At 42.7% G+C, this 15,548-nt stretch overlaps 1 protein-coding gene across 2 annotated transcripts in view; it reads left to right on the top strand.

Annotated features, from left to right (window-relative positions):
* Positions 1–384: 384 nt before the first annotated feature.
* The window catches only part of LOC121534972 (F-box-like/WD repeat-containing protein TBL1XR1), a 35,247-nt gene continuing 20,083 nt past the window's right edge, over positions 385–15,548 (top strand). For both annotated transcript variants that reach the window (XM_041841618.2, XM_041841617.2), the window contains exons 1-2: positions 385–568; positions 1,875–1,936. The gene's annotated coding sequence lies outside the window, so the exon portion shown is untranslated. The remainder of the gene's footprint in view (positions 569–1,874; positions 1,937–15,548) is intronic.

Raw genomic sequence — 15,548 nt, 5'->3', positions numbered from 1 at the left:
GGGGTGGTTATGCTGTGATGGAGCCATTGTGTGCTGACTCTAAGTACTGTATATGATTGTGAAAGTGAGTTGCCTATTTCGTCATAATTCTATTTTGTGTAGTTGAACTCCCCCATTTCTTTATGGATATATTAATACATTCAAAGAGACTGTGTTTGTATACAATATACATTCACAGAACTGTATAGCATCTAATTATCTAAAGTATTACGTTTGAATCTTTTTGGGTTTTTTGAGGGTTGGAAACACATTTCCTGTACACTGTCGTGATTGCTCCTTCCTCAATATGTGACCATGCTTTCTGTGCTCTGCTTCAATGAGTGATGCTTGGAAATACTGTAGCAAGCTGCCTGGACTGCCCATTTTTGTAGGGAAAGTCGCGTCACTGTGTTGAGCGTCTGAAGCCGTTGGCTTCGAACCGCCTGGCTCTGTATCTTATCTATTAGCGTTAACATGTTAATTAATTTCCTTGATATATCAATTTAGCAATCTTTGGAAAGAGATACCATAGTTTAGCTTTAACACGTGGATTACAGCGGAAACCATCTATCAAAACATTTCAGACAAAGTAGGTAGCTAGCTACTGGATTATGGGGACACATTTTGAAAGAGCAGCTAGCTAGCTAGCTAGCTAGCCAGCCAATGTTAGCCAGCTACGTTCATATAAGAACGAATCTTGTTTTTTTATTGGTTGTTGGAACATAGGAATAAATGCAAAATATTGCTACCCCTTTCTATAGGTATGCCCTGTAATATGTTTTTGTGACTAACTAGTTAGCGCTAAGTCCTTGTTTAGCAATGCCTCATGGGCACGGGAGAGTGTGGCGAGCGAAAAACCACGTCGCGGTGCTCAAGCTAGCTAATCACTAAAGTTAGCTTAGCCTCTTGCGTACAACCGTGTGGGGGATGGGCTTTGTGCTCTTCGCGCTAGCTAGTTAGCAATGTAAGCTAGGTTAGCTTAGGCTAACCGGTGACATAACGATAACTAACGTTAGCTACTGTGTCTCGCTTACGTTAGGTGACAGGCTGCTAATTTTAGACGAACTCGTTTTTGTTAATATTACTGGCGCTAGCTAACGTTATAAATTAGATCAAATCTCAATTGCGTAGTTAACGTTAAGTTACCAATAGTAAATTGTGCCAACTAGTGTAATTTAGTGTGCTAATGTTGTAGCGATGTTAGCATCTTCTGTCACAGCTGTACACGAAGGTACTGTACATGTAACGTTACTGTAGTAGCTAGGTAATTATTCTTCCCAGTCTGCTTCTTGCGTACTCCTACCAGGGCACTTGTAGCACGAAGGTCCATTGGCTGTTTGGATTCAACACTGACCCAGTCTTATAGTATAATGACACACCCCTCTTGGCCAGTCAGCTCTTAACTCTTTCCTCAATCTGCCTGCGTAGGCACTGCAACATTTTATCTTACAATTTCCATACAATATTGGCAGGTAATATCAATGCACTGGGATTGTTAAGTCCCAGTTGTCGTGCATAATTGTGAGCTCTGACGTTGCTATGAAAGCATCATCCTCTTGCCATGCTGGCTATATAACTAACTAAGTTGCTCTGGATAAGAGCGTCTGCTAAATGACTAAAAATGTAAAAATATATACTTTTAAACAGTACACTCAAGGTTTCACTCTTATGTACTTTTCCTCAGAGAGGGTCAACATGAACAGTGTATAAACTGGAATTAAAAATAAATGCCTTTCGTGAACTAACACTCATGCTTGACTATTTTCTACCACTGACGTTATTGAGGAAAGTACTTACTATGACTGAGCTGTGGTTGTCCCACCTAGCTATCTTAAGATGAATGCACTAACTGTAAGTCATCATGTAATTATTCTGTTCACTGTCTTTGTTCCTAGATTGCTGAGTTCCTCCTCTGGACGGTGGAGCAATGAGCTTCTGAAAGACACTTGATCACATGGTGAGTAGTCTGGGGCTGACATCATCGCATGTAATAGCATACATATTTGATAGCTGAGAAGTGTTTTAAAGAGAGTTTCAGAAGCAACACACAAGTTGTACTTTTGTTGAATATAGTATATTAGAAAGCACAGTGGTTATCACAGAATCACGCTGACATGCCCAAAGAGTGCATTGTAAGGATGACTTTCTCCATACTTTGGCTCAAACCTGGACTACCAGAATGCAGAGTTGTTTTGGATATCCCACAGGAGCACATCTCCCATTATGTGTGTCACTTTCCATCAACATAGTCCTTTCTCATCCGCTCTGTGCACTTTGGGTTTTCAAATCCCCAAACAGACCGTCAAATCTTGTGAAGGAGCAGGAGAGGAGTCTGCAGCCGCAGTCACACCCTCAGCAATGTGTCAGGACTCTGGGGTTGAGGCCTGTACTTCAGTACATGTCAAACAGGGAGACAACGAACTCACACCAGTGAGCCATTTTCTCCCTCCCTGACCCAACTGACTTGTCATCACCCCGAAGAGGCACAAGGGAAACTAGGACTGGGCGATATAGTGAATTAATTTGAATTAATGTTTTAGCGCGATGTTCCATATGCCTGTATTGCAAAAGTCAAGTATTATTTAATTGTTTTTATGAGTTTTTGTCTTTTTGGTCTCCTCTCCTTCGCTCCTTCTGTGCTGTGTGCACCTTCCCACTCGCACACAGACACCAAGCCCCTCCCCTGCCACTCACCAAGCCCCTCCCCCTGCCACTTCCTCTCTGATAACAAGCAGTTTCAACTTACTATTTGCATTTGAGGTTTGGTCCAACATAATTGGTCATATGGACACCGAAACATATTGAGACATTATTTTACTGTAATGGAGAAGAATTTAACCTTTTAACGATACTCTTTTTATGTCTCAACTCAAAATGTAGAACTAAGGCAGTATCAATGGCAGCTCAGTTTGTCGCATGCGGCATTGCGGTACCATGTACTGTTAGCAGCATTTTAGCCAGACTGTTATGCGCTAGCTGTCTAGTCTGTGTTTTATAAATGTGCAATGAACATAAAAATACTCATTTAGTAGCTCAGCTGGTAGAGCACGGCGCTTGTAACGCCAGGGTAGTGGGTTCGATCCCCAGGACCACCCATACACAAAAAAATTTATGCACGCATGACTGTAAGTCGCTTTGGATAAAAGCGTCTGCTAAATGTCATTTATTATTATTATTATTATTATTATTATTATTATTGTTATTGTTATTATAGTTAAGTAATTGGCAACTCATTCTCATTCTGAGAAATAAGCATCTTCTTGTCCAGGTAGGCCACTTTATGTCTACATCTAAACAAAGTGAACAGGCTATGTTGTTCAAGCAGTTGGAGACAGACAGGAGGGTGTGTTCATAACAGTTCAACTGTTCAACCTTGTTAGCGAGCAAATAGATCCAAGTTGGCTAGACTTTAAATATAAAGATTAGCTGGTTACTCACTAGCAGGTGGGCTTGTGCTTGAGAACTGAGTTAATTTTCTATAATGCCTGGTTAGTTAGTCATTATTAGTGGATGTGCAATGTGCATGGTTCTGGTTAAACTTGTAACAAAAATGGCATTTTCATAGACTTGAAAGTCAGATCAGTGATTATTGCAACAAAGCAGGTAAAACTATTTTGATAAAATAATTACAGTACCAGTCAAAAGTTTGGACACACCTACTCATTCAAGGGTTTTTCTTTATTTTTTAAAACTATTTTCTAAATTGTAGAATAACAGTGAAGACATCAAAACTATGAAATAACACATATGGAATCATGTAGTAACCAAAAAGTGTTAAACAAATATAAATATATTTTATTTTAGATTATTCGAAGTAGCCACCCTTTGCCTTGATGACAGTATTGCACACTTTGCATTCTCTCAACCAGCTTCACCTGAAATACTTTTCCAAAAGTCTTAAAGGAGCTCCCACATATGCTGAGCACTTGTTGGCTGCTTTTCCTTCACTCTGCGGTCCAGCTCATCCCAAACCATCTCAATGGAGTTGAGGTCGGGTGATTTTGGAGGCCAGGTCATCTGATGCAGCACTCAAATCACTCTCCTTCTTGGTCAAATAGCCCTTACACAGCCTGGAGGTGTGTTGATTCATTGTCCTGTTGAAAAACAAATGATAGTCCCACTAAGCGCAAACCAGATGGGAAGGCGTATCGCTGCAGAATGCTGTGGTAGCCATGCTGGTTAAGTGTGCCTTGAATTCTAAATAAATCACTGACAGTGTCACCAGAAAAGCACCTTCACACCTCCTCCATGTCTCACAAAGACACAGCAGTTGGAACTAAAAATCCCAAATTTGGACTCACAGAACAAAGGACATATTTCCACCGGTCTAACGTCCATTGCTCGTGTTTCTTGGCCCAAGATAGTCTCTTCTTATTATTGGTGTCCTTTTAGTAGTGGTTTCTTTGCAGCAATTCGACCATGAATGCCTGTTTCACACAGTCTCTGAACAGTTGATGTTGAGATGCGTCTGTTACTTGAAGTCTGTGAAGCATTTATTTGGGCTGCAATCTGAGGTGCAGTTAACTCTAATGAACTTATCCTCTGCAACAGAGGTAGCTCTGGGTCTTCCTTTCCTGTGGCGGTCCTCATGAGAGCCAGTTTCATCATAGCGCTTGATGGTTTTTGCGACTGCACTTGAAGAAACTTTCAAAGTTCTTGAAATGTTCTGTATTGACTGACCTTCATGTCTTAAAATCAAGTGAAATCAAATTTACAGTGAAATGCTTACTTACAAGCCCTTAACCAACCCATGCAGTTTTAAGAAAGAATACCAAAAAATAAAAATAAAATAAAGTAACAAATAATTAAAGAGCAGCAGTAAAATAACAATAGCGAGGCTATATACAGGGGGTACCGGGTCAATGTGCGGGGGCACCGGTTAGTCGAGATAATTGTGGTAATATGTACATTTAGTTAGAGTTATTAAAGTGACTATGCATAGATAATAAACAGAGAGTAGCAGCAGTGTTAAATAGGGGAGGGGGAGGGGGGGCAGCAATGCAAATGGTCTGGTAGCCCTTTGATTAGATGTTCAGGACTTATGGCTTGGGGGTAGAAGCTGTTTAGAAGCCTCTTGGACCTATACTTGGCGCTCCGGTACCGCTTGCCGTGCTGTAGCAGAGAGAACAGTCTATTACTAGGGTGGCTGGAGTCTTTGACAATTTTTAGGCCAGTGATGCAACCAGTCAGGATGCTCTCGATGGTGCAGCTGTAGAACCTTTTGAGGATCTGAGGACCCATGCCAAATCTTTTCAGGCTCCTTTAGAGGGAATAGGTTTTGTCATGCCCTCTTCACGACTGTCTTGGTGTGCTTGGACCATGTTAGTTTGTTGGTGATGTGGACACCAAGGAACTTGAAGCTCTCAACCTGCTCCACTACAGCCCCGTCGATGAGAATGGGGGCATGCTCGGTCCTCTTCTTTTTCATGTAGTCCACAATCATCTCCTTTGTCTTGGTCACGTTGAGGGAGAGGTTGTTGTCCTGGCACCACACAGCCAGGTCTCTGACCAACTCCCTATAGGCTGTCTCGATGTTGTCGGTGATCAGGCCTACCACTGTTGTCGTCGGCAAACTTAATGATGGTGTTGGAGTCGTGCCTGGTCATGCAGTCATGGGTGAACAGGGAGTACAGGAGGGGACTGAGCATGCACCCCTGAGGGGCCCCTGTGTTGAGGATCAGCGTGGCGGATGTGTTGTTACCTACACTTACCACCTGGGGGCGGCCCGTCAGGAAGTCCAGGATCCAGTTGCAGAGGGAGGTGTTTAGTCCCAGGGTCCTTAGCTTGGTGATGAGCTTTGATGGCACTATGGTGTTGAACGATGAGCTGTAGTCAATGAATAGCATTCTCACATACAGTTGGAGTCAGAAGTTTACATACACTTAGGTTGGAGTCATTAAAACTAGTTTTTCAACCACTCCACAAATTTCTTGTTGACAAACTATAGTTTTGGAAAGTCGGTTAAGACATCTACTTTGTGCATGACACAAGTCATTTTTCCAACAATTGTTTACAGACAGATTATTTCACTTATAATTCACTGTATCACAGTGAGTCAGAAGTTTACATACACTAAGTTGACTGTGCCTTTAAACAGCTTGGAAAATTACAGAAAATGATGTCATGGCTTTAGAAGCTTCTGATAGGCTAATTGATATAATTTGAGTCAATTGGAGGTGTACCTGTGGATGTATTTCAAGGCCTACCTTCAAACTCAGTGCCTCTTTGCTTGACATCATGGGGAAATGAGAATAAATCAGCCAAGACCTCTGAAAAAGAATTGTAGACCTCCACAAGTCTGGTTCATCCTTGGGAGCAATTTCCAAACGCCTGAAGGTACCACGTTCATCTGTACAAACAATAGTATGCAAGTATAAACACCATGGGACCACGCAGCCGTCATATCGCTCATGAAGGAGACACGTTCTGTCTCCTAGAGATGAACGTACCTTGGTGCGAAAAGTGCAAATCAATCCCAGAACAACAGCAAAGGACCTTGTGAAGATGCTGGAGGATATCCACAGTAAAAACGAGTCCTATATCGACATAACCTGAAAGGCCACTCAGCAAGGAAGAAGCCACTGCTCAAAAACCGCCATAAAAAAGCCAGACTACGGTTTGCAACTGCAGATGGGGACAAAGATCGTAGTTTTTGGAGAAATGTCCTCTGGTCTGATGAATAAAAAATAGAACTGTTTGGCCATAATGACCATCGTTATGTTTGGAGGAAAAAGGGGGTAGCTTGCAAGCCGAAGAACACCATCTCAACGTGAAGCACGGGGGTGGCAGCATCATGCTGTGAGGGTGCTTTGCTGCAGGAGGGACTGGTGCACTTCACAAAATAGATGGCATCATGTTGAAGGAAAATAATGTGGATATATCGAAGAAACATCTCAAGACATCAGTCAGGAAGTTAAAGCTTGGTTGCAAATGGGTCCTCCAAACGGACAATGACCCCAAGCATACTTCCAAAGTTGTGGCAAAATGACTTAAGGACAACAAAGTCAAGGTATTGGAGTGGCCATAACAAAGCCCTGACCTCAATCCTATAGAACATTTGTGGGCAGAACTGAAAAAGCATGTGCGAGCAAGGAGGCCTACAAACCTGACTCAGTTACACGAGCTCTGTCAGGAGGAATGGGCCAAGATTCACCCAGCTTATTGTGGGAAGCTTGTGGAAGGCTACCCGAAACGTTTGACCAAAGTTAAACAATTTAAAGGCAATGCTACCAAATACTAATTGAGTGTATGTAAGCTTCTGACCCACTGGGAATGTGATGAAATAAATAAAAGCTGAAATAAATAATTCTCTCTACTATTATTCTGACATTTCACATTCTTAAAATAAAGTGGTGATCCTAACTGACCTAAGACAGGGAACTTTTACTTGGATTAAATGTCAGCAATTGTGAAAAACTGAGTTTAAATGTATTTGTCTAAGGTGTATGTAAACTTCCGACTTCAACTGTAGGTGTTCCTTTTGTTCAGGTGTGAAAGGGCAATGTGGAGCGCAAAATATGAAAAATAGAAAATAAAATGTATGCCCTCACTAACTGTAAGTCGCTCTGGATAAGAGCGTCTGCTAAATGACTCAAATGTAATAGAGATTGCATCATCTGTAGATCTGTTGGGGCGGTATGCAAATTGGAGTGGGTCTAGGGTTTCTGGGATAATGGTGGTGATTTGAGCCATAACCAGCCTTTCAAAGCACTTCATGGCTATAGACATACAGTGAAGGAAAAAAAGTATTTGATCCCCTGCTGATTTTGTACGTTTGCCCTCTGACAAAGACATGATCAGTCTATAATTTTAATGATAGGTTTATTTGAACAGTGAGAGACAGAATAACAACAACAAAATCCAGAGAAACGCATGTCAAAAATGTTATAAATTGATTTGCATTTTAATGAGGGAAATAAGTATTTGACCCCTCTGCTAAACATGACTTAGTACTTGGTGGCAAAACCCTTGTTGGCAATCACAGAGGTCAGGCGTTTCTTGTAGTTGGCCACCAGGTTTGCACACATCTCAGGAGGGATTTTGTCCCACTCCTCTTTGCAGATCTTCTCCAAGCCATTAAGGTTTCGAGGCTGATGTTTGGCAACTCAAACCTTCAGCTCCCTCCACAGATTTTCTATGGGATTAAAGGTCTGGAGACTGGCTAGGCCACTCCAGGACCTTAATGTGCTTCTTCTTGAGCCACTCCTTTGTTGCCTTGGCCATGTGTTTTGGGTCATTGTCATGCTGGAATACCCATCCACAACCCATTTTCAATGCCCTGGCTGAGAAGAGGTTCTCACCCAAGATTTGACGGTACATGGCCCCGTCCATCGTCCCTTTGATGCGGTGAAGTTGTCCTGTCCCCTTAACAGAAAAACAACCCCAAAGCATAATGTTTCCACCTCCATGTTTGACGGTGGGGATGGTGTTCTTGGGGTCATAGGCAGCATTCCTCCTCCTCCAAACACGTCGAGTTGAGTTGATGCCAAAGAGCTCCATTTTGGTCTCATCTGACCACAACACTTTCACTTTCCGTTTATTTCAGATTTCAGTCGGCCCTGTATATGTGCTTTCTTGAGCAGGGGGGACCTTGCGGGCGCTGCAGGATTTCAGTCCTTCACGGCGTAGTGTGTTACCAATTGTTTTCTTGGTGACTATGGTCCCAGCTGCCTTGAGATCATTGACAAGATCCTCCCGTGTAGTTCTGGGCTGATTTCTCACCGTTCTCATGATCATTGCAACTCCACGAGGTGAGATCTTGCATTGAGTCACAGGCAGAGGGAGATCGACAGTTCTTTTGTGTTTCTTCCATTTGCGAATAATTGCACCAACTGTTGTCACCACCTCATCAAGCTGCTTGGCGATGGTCTTGTAGCCCATTCCAGCCTTTTGTAGGTCTACAATCGTGTCCCTGACATCCTTGGAGAGCTCTTTGGTCTTGGCCATGGTGGAGAGTTTGGAATCTGATTGATTGCTTCTGTGGACAGGTGTATTTTATACAGGTAACAAGCTGAAATTAGGAGCACTCCCTTTAAGAGTGTGCTCCTAATCTCAGCTCGTTACCTGTATAAAAGATACCTGGGAGCCACAAATCTTTCTGATTGAGAGGGGATCAAATACTTTTTTCCCTCACTGTAGTCATTTAGACAGGTTGCCTTAGTGTTCTTGGGCACAGGGACTATTGTTGTCTGCTTTAAACATGTTGGTATTACAGACTCAGACAGGGAGAGATAGAAAATGTCAGTGAAGACACTTGCCAGTTGGTCAGCGCATGCTCAGAGTACACGTCCTGGTAATCCTTCTGGCCCATAATATGGACTTGGTCTTTTTCCAAATTGGGCTATCTTCTGTATATCACCCCTACCTAGTCACAACACAACTGATTGGCACTAAACGCATTAAGAAGGAAAGAAATTCCACAAATTAACGTTTAAGAAGGCACACCTGTTAATTGAAATGCATTCCAGGTGACTACCTCATGAAGCTGGTTGAGAGAATGCCAAGAGTGTGCAAAGCAGTCATCAAGGCAAAGGGTGGCTATTTGAAGAATTTCAAATGTAAAATAGATTTAGATTTGTTTTAACACTTTTTTTGGTTACTACATGATTCCATATGTGTTATTTCATAGTTTTGATGTCTTCACTATTATTCTACAATGTAGAGAATAGTAAAAAGAAAGAAACACCCATGAATGAGTTGGTTTGTCCAAACTTTTGACTGGTACTGTACATTTTTTTTGTGGATTTTATGGTTGAAGGCTTATATTTAGCCTAGGTATAATTTTACAAGCCCTGAATTCTTTAGGTTATTACTGACTGTTTTAACCCTTAATTGTACAACAAATCTTATTTAATGAAAACGGTAAACATTTTTAGATATATGTTGTGAATCGCCGATAAGTTTGAAAAGGCCATATCGCCCAGCCATAGGAAAAATGACAAGAAATACTCACCATCGTCCGAACGCTGTAAATATTTGCGTGGGGTAATAGGAATACACAGCCATGGCAATTAATAAACGCTTCAACCCATTTTAGTTTGGCTTCTCGAGCTGTAGCTGACATGATTTCCTGCACATTTAACTCTCAAGGCCCCCGGCTGTGACTTATGGTTGGAATGTGCCGTACAAACAGTGCTGTGCTGTTTTAACGCATTCACACTTCAGCCTTGGGCCTCGTGTTCAGAGAGAGAGAGAGCTGTCCTTGGGCAAAGTGCAAAAGGTGAGAGACAGTATAGCCCACAGAGAGGGTTGTATACAAATAGACCACATTCCTTTCCACTGAAATGTGTAGAGCAAAATAAATGGTCCAATAATAATAATAATATGCCATTTAGCAGACGCTTTTATCCAAAGCGACTTAGTCATGTGTGCATACATTTTTATGTATGGGTGGTCCCGGGGATCGAACCCACTACCCTACTACAAGCGTCATGCTCTACCAATTGAGCTACAGAGGACCACCAATAGAATGGCTGGCATTCCTTTTGTTGTTATTTTGTTGACGTATTGAACAAGATGGCTATAATTAGCATCTCCGATCTAAAGTCGAGCTGAGGATCGATGGTTCCAGGGGCCTTCTCTTCATATCAGAGGTTTAAGGCCAAGTGGGATCCACGTCCCTGTTTATTTCCACGGTCCTGTTTAACCTATACGGGATCGGTGTCTCTTATACGGGACGGTTGAGCTAATGTGCGCTAATGTGATTAGCATGACTGTTGTAAGTAACAGCAAACTTTCCAGGATATAGACATGTCTTATATGGGCAGAAAGCTTAAAGTCTTGTTAATCTAACTGCACTGTCCAATTTACAGTACAATTTACTATTGTTTGAGGAGAGTGCACAACAACAAAAAACGTATCACTGCAACTGGTTTGATACATTCACCTCTGAAGGTAAATAATGTACTTACATTCAGTAATCTTGCTCTGATTTGTCATCTTAAGGGTCCCAGAGATAAAATGTAGCATAGGTTTGTTTGATAAAATCCATTTTTACATTCAAATGTAGGACCTGGGTTCTACAGTTTGAACCCCTGCTGTCTCTGGCTCCGCACCCACCCCGCCCGGCCATCTAGATGGGTGAAAGTTAGTGTATAAGCTAATGATCCATCATGTATGAGATTCCTGGGAGTGTGTAAACTTACATTTTGTATTACCATATCATTTTTGTATGTTCTCTATAGTTATGTACTAGAAAATGTATCAATTGACCAATTTGGCACATTTGGGCAGGCTTGATACAAAATAGTCCAATATTGCAACGCTTCATTGGATCAATCTGAAGCTTTGCACACACACTGCTGCCATCTACTGTCAAAAATCTAAATTGCGCCTAAACTGCAATATTATATTGTGGCCTTTCTCTTGCATTTCAAAGATGATGGGAAAAAAATTACAAAATAGAAAACTGATGTTTTTTGTTTGTATTATCTTTTACCAGATCTACTGTGTTGTATTCTCCTACATTAATTTCACATTTCCACAAACTTCAAAGTGTTTTCTTTCAAATGGTATCAAGAATATAGATATCCTTGCTTCAGGTCCTGAGCTACAGGCAGTTAGATTTGGGTATGTAATTTTAGGCGAAAAATTAGGGGGAAAAAGGGTCCGATCCTTAAGAGGTTAAACAGTGTGTGGCTTCGCTTGAATAAATACGCGTCTCAGGGATACAAACTATGCGGGATGTTATTCCTGAACCCCCCCCCCCAATTTCCTTTCCCCCAGTGGTTTTGTCCACATGAATCAGCCTGCCCTCTTAAGAAGGGCTCTGTAATTATTTCCAGTTGTGGGGGTAATGAATGGAAACTGGTGCTTTGCCTAAGGGCCAGGATGGATCACTCCACAACCCACCAAAGTGAAATTCAACTCCATGATAGATTTTACTGCCAAATGAGGATCACTTTGGCTGTAACCACAGAGTGTTATGAAATTGCCCCAAAGTAGGTCGGGCAAGGTGAGGGATCAAAAGGCGTGCCCATTTGATATGGTGTTACGTAGTGGAGTTATGTCATCATCTGTTGGCAGGGCTCCAGACTGAGACTATTTAGTCACATTTTGAGACTCTTTCACTTAGCTGTGCAAGTAAAAAAAAAAAATAATTTGTCGCACAGGTTTAAATTGGTCGCACTGGTGCGAGCTGCACATTCTACTTGGTCAACACAACTTTGGAAGCAACTAGTTGTCCATATTAAAGAGAGACTCCCCCTAAAAAGCAACTTTTCGTTTTGAAAATGGCCTGTGTGTCATCGATATGAGTCAGAAACATTCTAGTGTCAAAATGTACTACAAAGTGTAAATAGGATGATTTTGGTCATAAATTCAGTCTCGTCCAAAACGGAGATTTGCGAGATGATAGGGAAAAAATGGTATGCCACGGAATGAAGGATACCGTAAAAGTTTTCCTTGGGTTGGGTTTATTTAAATCCTGCCCACAGCTGGCAGCACCCAATCCGATCATAATGCCAATGGTCAATTTGGTTTGACATTCGATATCGCTATGGCGATAGTTAGGGACCATCAGTAAATTACATAATGTAATAGCTCCAAATTTCAATGACTTAACTACAAACCAACTATAAATTGTAGAAGTTCATATACAAATATTGAAAGCATTTAATTTAATGAAAAGAGCAAAATGAAATTATTGTCCCATTTTACATTGTGTAATTTATTGATGATCCCTAACTAGCACCAGAGATAGGCTATCCAATGTCAACCCAACCTTGCCACGGTCGCACACCAGCCGGCTGAAGCTAATTGGCGAAAGAAGATGGCTAGAACTAGCTAGCCTAGGCGACTTCGACACAAGACCTGGTTAGACTGTTTCAAGTGACACTATATATACAAAAATATGTGGACACCCCTTCAATTAGTGAATTAGGTTATTTCAGCCACACCCATTGCTGACAGGTGTATAAAATCGAGCACACAGACATGCAATCTCATAGACAAACATTGGCAGTAGAATTTCCTTAGTGAAGAGCTCAGTGACTTTCAATGTGGCACCGTCATAGGATGCCACCTTTCCAACAAGTCAGTTCGTCAAATTTCTGCCCTGCAAGAGCTACTCCTGTCAACTGTAAGTGCTGTTATTGTGAAGTGGAAATGTCTAGGACCAACAATGGCTCAGCCGCAAGCTCAGAACAAGACCGCTGAAGCGCGTAGCACGTAAAAATCATTGTCCTCGGTTGCAACACTCACTACCAAGTTCCAAACTGCCTTTGGAAGCAACGTCAGCACAATAACTATTCGTCGGGAGCTTCATGAAATGGGTTTCCATTGCGGAGCAGCCACACAAGCCTAAGATCATAATGCGCAATGTCAACCGTCGGCTGGAGTGGTTTAAAGCTCGCCGCCATTGGACCCTGGAGCAGTGGAAATGCGTTCTCTGGAGTGATGAATCACACTTCACCATCTGGCAGTCCAACGGACCAATCAGGATGTGGCGGTTGCAGGAGAATGCTACCTGCCCCAATGCATAGTGCCAACTGTAAAGTGTGGTGGAAGAGGAATAATGGTCTGGGGCTGTTTTTCAAGGTTCGGTAAAGGGAAATCTTAACGCTACAGCATACAATGACATTCTAGACGATTCTGTGCTACCAACTTTGTGGCGACAGTTTGGGGAAGGCCCTTTCCTGTTTCAGCATGACAATGCCCCCCTGCACAAAGCGTGTAACATACAGAAATGGTGTGGAAGAACTTGACTGGCCTGCACAGAGCCCTGACCTCAACCCCATCGAACACCTTTGGGATGAGTTGGAACGCCGACTGCGAGCCAGGCCTAATCGCCCAACATCAGTGCCTCACTAATGCACTTGTGGCTGAATGGAAGCAAATTTCCTGCAGCAATGGTCCAACTTCTAGTGGAAAGCCTTCCCAGAAGAGTGGAGGCTGTTATAGCAGCAAAGGGGAGACCAACTCCATATTAATGCCCATGGTTTTGGAATGAGATATTCGACAAGCAGGCGCGTGACACTGTGAATATTTTTTGGGGGGTGCCACCAAATCATGGGCTGGTTCCACCAACTGAAAAAGTTAGTGGCACCAGTGCTACCAGGGGAAAATGTTAGTGTGGAACTCTGCGTTGTGAGTTCATCGTGGCTTTTTACGCCTTGTTATATTGACTCAGGGTATTTGCACTGCATTTGCATGGATCTATTATGCATTTACAGTGCCTTGCAAAATTATTCATCCCCCTTGGCGTTTTTCCTATTTTGTTGCATTACAACCTGTAATTTAAATGGACATACACAAAATAGTCCAAATTGGTGAAGTGAAATGAAAACAATAACTTGTTTCAAGAAATTCTAAAAAATAAATAACGGAAAAGTGGTGTGTGCATATGTATTCACCCCCTTTACTATGAAGCCCCTAATAAGATCTGGTGCAACCAATTACCTTCAGAAGTCACATAATTAGCTGTGTGCAATCTAAGTGTCACATGATGTCAGTGTATTGTGATGTCACGAGAGGCTGTGTCCTGGAGGGACGTTACATCCCCCTGAGGTGGCTGCAAACCCAGACAGCTATGGCTCCATCTGCTGGTATGGTCGGGAACGCCACCCCTCTATGGCCAATCTTCCCACGCAGCTGAAACAAATCAGGAGCTGATGAGCTGAAGGTTTGGGAAGGGAAGAGACACACTGAGAGGGTGTGTGGGGGGTGAAGAGACACAGTCTCCAACCTGGGCTCTCTGGAGGACAAGAGTGCTGCACGTCCACTTCCATGAGGAATATAAGGATTTGGAGATACTTACCTTTGGGAAATACTCACCTTTGGATATATGCACCTGTGGAAATACGGGAGAGACATTTGGAAGGACTTTTGCTGGGTTGGCCACTAGCTGCAACGTGGACTACAGTAAGGCTGGGGAAAAGTTATCTGAGTGAGTGAGAATTATGATTTTGGATGTGGAAGAGACATCCCTGAACTGTTAACCCTTAAAGAGCCACAAGAGAACAGAATTTTGTTATATTTTCGTTAATTTCCCAAGACCTATAATAAAATCCTTGTTTTGTTTGAACCTTGTCTCCTTGCACTACTTGAGCAATCCCGCTGAAAGCTGTGTAGCCTCTCGTGACGTCACAGATGGTGGAGAATACAGGCACGCTCAAGCGTTAATAGTGCATGTCAGAGGAGGATACCGAAGGTTTGATCACCCAGTTTTCCAAGTTGGCCGTAGGCTCCCCGCCCCGACTGAAATGGAGGACATATTGAAAGCCCTTGTTGCTGGCCAGCACGCCCAGATGCAAGCAAACGCGTGGCTCTCTTGGAGGAGCAAAAGAAAGCCAACCTTCTGAAGGCAGAGGAATTGCAGTTGCAGAGACAGAGGGTTGTCCAAAATACCCGCCCAATAAAGGCAAGTGACTTTATATCTAAGATGGGAGCTACGATGACATTGAGGCATACCTGCATGCATTTGAGGCCACGGCCACTAGGGAAGCCTGGCCCAAGCAACAGTGGGTTGGTCTGTTAGCCCCCCTTTCTAACCGGGGAATCGCTGAATGCTGTCCGGGACCTGGGCCCTGACCAGGTTACTGACTATGATGCCCTGAAGTCTGAGATCCTCA

This window comes from Coregonus clupeaformis, unplaced genomic scaffold (assembly GCF_020615455.1).
Source record: "Coregonus clupeaformis isolate EN_2021a unplaced genomic scaffold, ASM2061545v1 scaf0193, whole genome shotgun sequence".
NCBI classification, from domain to species: domain Eukaryota; kingdom Metazoa; phylum Chordata; class Actinopteri; order Salmoniformes; family Salmonidae; genus Coregonus; species Coregonus clupeaformis.
Note: the sequence above shows the minus strand (reverse complement) of the source record. Positions and strands in the feature narration are given on the sequence as shown.